Source organism: Poecile atricapillus, chromosome 14, assembly GCF_030490865.1.
Source record: "Poecile atricapillus isolate bPoeAtr1 chromosome 14, bPoeAtr1.hap1, whole genome shotgun sequence".
Taxonomy (NCBI): Eukaryota; Metazoa; Chordata; class Aves; order Passeriformes; family Paridae; genus Poecile; species Poecile atricapillus.
The window spans coordinates 11,899,898-11,906,902 of NC_081262.1; the positions used below are offsets into that span (position 1 = coordinate 11,899,898).

The following is a 7,005-nucleotide window of genomic DNA, read 5'->3' on the forward strand; positions in this document are numbered from 1 at the left end:
CAGGGGACACAGGCGGTGCCATCCCGGTGCCATCCCGTGTGGCACCAGGGGACACAGGCGGTGCCATCCCGGTGCCATCCCGTGTGGCACCAAGGGACACACCGCAGTGCCCCCTGTCCCCTCCTCGCCCAGCCCGGCCTGAGGTGGCCCCAAACACAGCACGGCATTCAGTTTGGATCTCTTCAAAAGGAACCTAATCAAAGATTTTTTTGTCCCTCTTGTTCGAGGCTGTAATTTGTATAAACTGTATGAAGAGGGATGGGGGAGGCGGGACGGGAACATTTGGCATCAAAACAATTATCTCCATTTTAATGCAAACTAAACGACATGCTAAAGGGGAATTGTTTCGTACATATGTACAGCAAGTGAACATTAAACCACACGGCTAATAATTAACTGGCTCGGCGTTACCCTTGCTGTGTGAAATGCAAGGGTGTCCACTTATATTGAAGGTACGGAGAAGTTTGAGGACACAGAGGTCCCGTATGGATTATTCCTAAAGCTGTGAAAATAACAAAGAGATTTTTTTTTCTTCTAAGTCAAGCTACTTCTTGGAATTGAGAGAAGTTGGCAGAGAGAAAAAAGTGTCGGTGCTTCTCCCACCCTTTTCCTCCCTCCCTTCCTCCGACTGACTCTCCTCCCTTTCCTGACTTCCACTTCTTTCTGCCGCTGGAGAAAAAGAATAGCAAATTCAGAGAAAATTTCATTGACGTTATTCAAAGAGTTTTTCATGGATTATTTACACAAGTGCTGTTCAAACAGCCTTTGTCTGAACATCCCTTGAAATCTGCACCCAATCCTTTCAGATTCAAAGCAATAGCTCAGGGGAGACAAAGGGGAGCAGCTGACATGGGTTTCCTCTGCAAGTGAATGAGAGGTCTGGCTAAACACAGAGGGCTTTGGGATCACAAGCTTCCTTTCAGCCTGGAAAATAAACACTGATCTGAGGCCGGGCAGCTGTAGCTCCGAGCAGCCTGCCCCATCCACTGCCAGGGAAGGAGTGGGGCACACACCTGGCTGCCCACCCCTGGGGCATGGCACCCCTGTCCTGCCCTGCTGCGGTGCTGCTGCTGCCCAAAACACACCTGCCAGCCCTGGGGACCCTGCCTGTGCGATGGGGACAGGGACACCCAGCACCCTTAGCCACCCCAAACCCAAGGGACAGGTGGAAATTCCCAGTGGCCTCCTGGCTGAGATGGTGTCAGAGCTAAATGTGCTCCTGCAAAAGCCATGAGTATACACAAATATACTCTTAAACAGAGAAAAGAAAGAGGGATAGTGGAAAGCAAAGGAGGATGAATGAAGGCAGGCAAAGTCACTATGGAAGTATTACAAGGTGCACCCATATTCAACACTGACTCACAGCCCCTCTTTCCATCCCAAAGCTTCTGCACAGCACTCCCTTCCCCTCTGGAAGAGGAACAGCACTCACCTCTCTCTGACCTGGGAAACCAGGCACCACAGGCTCGTGAAATGCTTGAAATGCCCATAACAGGGTCAATTAAAATCAAGGGAGTAAATGAAATATGTAAGAAAGGCCAAGTTCTGCCTTAAATTACACCCACAGCAATGACCAGCTGCGAGGCAGGAAGGCAGCACAGCCCCTGCTCCTGCCACGCCTGCCCCTCCTCTGCACAGCAAACACAGCATTAGGTACCTCCTCTTCAAATCTTCACAGCTTCTGGTTGTCACCTCTTTTAGATTAAAACATTGAACCAGTCTACACACCTAGTTTGATCAGTCCCTCTAAGTGGTCTCTGCACTCTTGGCTTACCTAAATTTTTCCTACTCTCTGCATTCTTCTTTCCAGTTCCTGTTTGCCTCTTTCTGCTTTCCCAACTCACAAAATAAAAATAAATATCAAAACAATCAACTTTTTTGCTTTGTTTTCCTTTGTTACATTGCAAAAGACCTGCCCCAAGTAACTGCCTTCGGATTTCACTGGGAGGTCCTCGTCTGCTAGAACTGGCTCATGTCATCCTCCTACTGCCTGTCCAAATAAATCCTTTTCCTTCTCCACCTGTTTTTCCTTTCTTTCAGATATTCTCCTTCCTCCTTTCTGACTTTCCCACCACCACCAATCTTTTCCTTCCCTGACTTATTCTCTTCCTTTCTTATCTTCATCTGTGTTCCAGATGTCTCCACAGAAGATGTGAACACAGCTCGAGTGCAAACTGAGCACAGCAGTCCCATTTCCAAGTGCCCGTTTCAGGCTCTGTCTCAGCTCTACCACTGGAGGCAGCAGAAATTGGTGGAAGAAACCCTGTTTAGAGAGTAATGAACTTCACTGGTTCGTGGAGTCCTGGTGCAGGCACACAGAGATGCTCTCCAGACCACCACCAGTAGTAATAATAATAATAACAATAACAATAATAATAATAATAATATTAATACATCTCTGGATGTAGTTATCCACAAAAATACTGAACCTCCTTCTGAACTCTCTTCAGCTTTCAACATCACACCCTTGTGGGGCAGTGATTTCCAGCCTACCTGGGGTGTTCATGAAGATGTGATCATCTTTTATTTCTCAGCAGCTCTGAACTGATGTTGCTTTCCAGTTTCACTCATCACTAGGACATGGAGGAAGGAGAGCCCCCTGCAAGGTTGTTTCATCCCTTTGAGTCCCACACAATCCTTGAGTCTTGTTGAATTCCCACTTTTAACTTTCCCAGAATGATGCTGCTTGTGAGTCACCTTTAGTGCTGAAGAAGTAGCCTCTCCTAGCAAGAAGATTAAAATCCTATTACTTGTTATTCGTGTGTTATTTAATGATATTTTTCCCATTATGTATTTATTTATTTTCAAGTTACTTGCTTTGAATTTCGAGTTGGTGTTTTTAATATCAGGTCTACTTTCTAGTTTGTTTTTCTAATTGGAATAAAATAAAAATAGAATAGAATTTTTTAGTGGTTATTTTTATATTTATTAAAGGAATGACAAAAGCAAACTTCAACAACTGATGACCAAACCCAAACAGCATTAATGCAGCTGCACAAGATAAAAGCAACAAGGCAATAAAAAGCCCTAAAACTCCAATGTGTCCCTCCAAGAGTCCCACTGCCTCTCTTGCAATGATTTGACATCAGGTGGTGGTCATATCAACTCTGGCTTGAGGACAACCTCCTCTCCACACACAGGTATCTCTCCATCCATGGAGAAGGTGGGATGAATGCATGTTCCATCAGTTTTTGAGGCTGACAAACTCCACTTTGGGAGAGGACATATCTTTTTGATGACTGGATTGCTCTGAAGATGAAATGCCACAACTTCATCTGACAGAGAGCTCACATCAGTGAAGAGATTCCTCAAAAAAAATCTTTTCAGGGCCTGGAAGGAAACCTGAGAGAAATGGGTGTTATTGGTGAGATGAAGAACCAAATGGAAGATGGATGAAAGGGAAATAAAGATGGAAAGCAAAGAGAGGAAATAAGGTGAAGGCTCCATAAGGAAAATTAGTCACTGTGATAGGTGCCCATAAAGGTAGATCCAAGCAGAGCCAGGGAGGTGGAGGGGGTCAAATGGGAGATCAAAAGGAAACTGGTACAGAAAAGAAAGGACATGGCCAGGAAAGGAGGAAATAGAATGATAAGGAGGGAACAGCAGGAGAGATGAACAGGGTGGAAGAGGCTTGGAGAGACAAAGAAAGCAAGAATAAGAGAGAGGGGAGGAACAAAACTGGCCCCAGAATGAGGTGCAGCACCCCTCCTGCATCTCTTGGATGCTTTTAACAGGCGCCTGGAAGAATCTTCATTTATCAGGAATTCAATTAAGTGGAATAGTCGTTATTAATTTTATAGGAATTATTTGTAGAGGAAAGCCTGGAGCGAGGAAAGGCCTCCCGGAGCCATTTCTCCTGTCAACACCCTGGGTCAGGGAGGCACTGGCAGTGCAGTCTCACCAGTTGAGATATTAATGAGATGCCTCTAGGTGCAAATGATAGTTTAATAGGTGTTAGTTACCAGGAGCGCCCCTCGCCTGCACACGCCAGCACGCACAGCTCCTGACGAGGCTGCCTCCTTGTTAGAATAAGTAATTAGAATGTAGGAACACTCATTTTGACACTTTAATAAAGTGTCAGCCGTCATCAGTTTAGCATTTAATAAAAATAAAATTAAATATTTACTACATTTTTTTAAATAACGTTATATTTAAAATATATATTCCTCAAATTTGGGGGATTTGAAATGAGGTCCTGTTAGAATGCCAGTACCAAAAAATAATGTCCATGATTTCTTCTTGGGTTTTGTTTGGCATATGGAGGAGGGACATTTTTATGGACAAGAAGATCCAGCAGCACTTGCAGAGAAGTGTTCTCATAAGGGAGAAAAGGTTTCCTCCTCCATCTTCTGAACCTCCCTGTGCTGCCTGGAGATTAAGGATGAACTGAACAAGCCCAGCCCAGACTGCCACTGCTGATGGCAGGCAGTCACTGCCAAGGAGCTTTGTTCCTATTGCATGGGTAGAACAGTCCTCCAAACCAGGTGTTGGAAAGAAAACAGAAGAAAATACTGAAAATGAAAGCATTCTTTAAGCCTGGAGGGAATCTGAAAGTTAAAACAGTTTAAAAGAGTTTATTCCCTTCCTATCTCACCATCCCATGTTTGCCCTTCCTCAAGGTGCCCACCTGGCCAAGGGAAGCCCAACACTGCTCTGCCTGGCTGGGACCTCAGGATGTAGATGGCATCCTGGTGACAAAGCTGAATGAACTGGCCCACAAGATGCTCAGTGGTCCAGCAAAACAGTCTCTCCCCCATTTCTGCTAAAACAAAGAGCAAAGACTCAAGAGTCCATGGCAGAGCAGAGCTGTTTTGGGGTGCAGTCAGCCCTGTCCTTAATGACATCTGAATCAGGGTAACACATTTTGGCAGTGATTCACTTACTTTCTTCTCCTCTGGATCCTAATGATGACTGGCTGCCCCTACCCAAATTAAAAATCATGTTTGTTAAGGACTCAGCAAACCCTGTGCCACCAGCAACATCTGTCCCCCCAACAGGAGATGAGGCTGCTCTGCTGCCCCAAACACCAGCAGTAAAAATCATTGAGAAGTTTGTCTGATAGAGGTGAATCAATCAGGGAGCAGCTTGGAGGGAGCTAAATCTGATTTTATACTCCACCAAAGGCTTCCTGGGAAGCCTCAGAGCAGAGAGGAACGTGCAGAGCCTCAAGAAAGTTTTAGCTGCAAACAAGTCCTTACTGGAAACCCTCACTCCCCACGAGCAAAATGAGACCTACAACACCCCCATTCTGTAGGAGCCAGCCAAAACATAACTCTTTGCAGAGTCTACAAGGTGCAGAAGTAAGGGGAGGTGTAAAGGCAGCCGGTGTGAGGGCAGGGCAGGGCAGGGCAGGAGGTCTGTGTGTCCCCAGCAGCCTGGGCAGATGATGGGCAGTGTTCAGCTCCTGGCCCCACGCACCGAGAGCTGTTTCCTCGGAGGATTGCTCCGTGGCAAAACAGCTCAGCAGCTGCCCACACTCCATTCACAAACTAACACCACGTCATTTGTCACCCTCTCCTGAATGGGGAATGCTGGCAGCCTCGCATCAATGTTTTCACAGGCAAATTCATGCACTGACCTCCTCGCTGAAACACGCGGCAAATGCCTGGAGTCTGGTTTACATCTGCCGTGGGATCCTGTTACATTCAGAACAACCCCTGTCAACGCTGAATCTGTAACAATCAATAAAGAGAGAGAGTTTGTTTCTTCATGTTTTGTTGGTTTGGGTTTTTTATGTTTCCTCATTCCTAATTGTGTTATTTTGCTACTCCAAGTTTTGCAAGTTTTGCAATTGCCTCCCTCCTCCCCTTCTTGTTTTCTTTTAGGACAAGCTGTCATCTTTTCACATCTTTTCACCAGGCCATTGCAAATGTAAAACTGTAAATTGCAGGACTGTGCAAATAGCACTAATAGCATTTGCATAAAAATTGGTTGCAAAGAGCAATTAGCACTTCATTAATAATCAATGAAGGGCCAATTTACACATTGCCCAAAAGCAAATTGTAAATTCAATTTTGTCTATAACTGAGCATTTGGTGCTGGGCAACTGTACAATAGTGCCAGGAGAGACCAGCACAGCACTTTTAGAGCCACATCTCCAGTGGGCTCAGGCAGCCAGTGATCCCCACAATGGCTCTTTCCCAGTGGAAGGGAACTCCAGGAGGTGGATTTGTTCAGAGGAAGCACACAAATGTCTGCACACTACCAGTCCTGCTCAGATACACTCCTAGTGCCAAGAACATGGACACTGCTTGTGTATGGAAGCCTTGGTCCTGCCCAAACATACCTTGCAGTGATGCTGAGGGAAAGGGGAGATGCACAAAGGACATCAAAGAGGTATCATCACCTCTGTGCTATGACCTGATCATCCTCCCACTGCAGCATCTGCTACTGCTCTACAAGTGACAGCAGAACTCTTCCCTTTGCCTCTGGGTAAAGGCCTAACATAATCCTTGTGGGTGAAGGATTGCTCCCAGGCCATTTCATCCAGTGTCCCCTTCGCCACTGCCACCCACACGTGACCTTTCTGGCACAGCCCAGATTTGTGTGCAGCCACTGAGGTCAGAAACACCAAACAGCCCCTTCTTTCTCACTTGGATTTCGGTGTCACAGAAGGGATCCTGCTCCTGATTTGGCCATCAGGCAATGCATCCCCCAGCCTTCCCCTCGAGATGAATGGTGGTATCCAACAAACCAGGGCAGCTTAACCACAGCAACAACTTTCCCAGCCCCAAATTCTTTGCTATCTCATCCTCCACTTAAAAGGCACAGCCAGCTCCATTTCAAGAGCAGAGCCTGACTCTAAACCACTTGACATCTGAAGTTTTCTTATCACATTTAGCATGGATCTCATGAATCTGGTGAAAAGCTAGACGATCATTTAGCAGGGGCTGGTCGCTTTATCTATTTTCCATAATAATTTGAATATTATTACAATGGCACCTTTCATCTGGGGATATACATGCACTTTACATATGTTACATTAATTTCACCGATGAGCTGGGG

At 45.9% G+C, this 7,005-nt stretch overlaps 1 long non-coding RNA gene across 1 annotated transcript; it reads right to left on the reverse strand.

The window, feature by feature from the left end:
- Positions 1–3,079: 3,079 nt before the first annotated feature.
- Positions 3,080–6,653, reverse strand: LOC131584722 (uncharacterized). Its single transcript, XR_009278790.1, has 3 exons — positions 6,594–6,653; positions 5,579–5,672; positions 3,080–3,342 (listed from the first exon to the last, which is right to left on the reverse strand). It is a non-coding gene; the product is annotated as an uncharacterized LOC131584722 (long non-coding RNA).
- Positions 6,654–7,005: the final 352 nt, after the last annotated feature.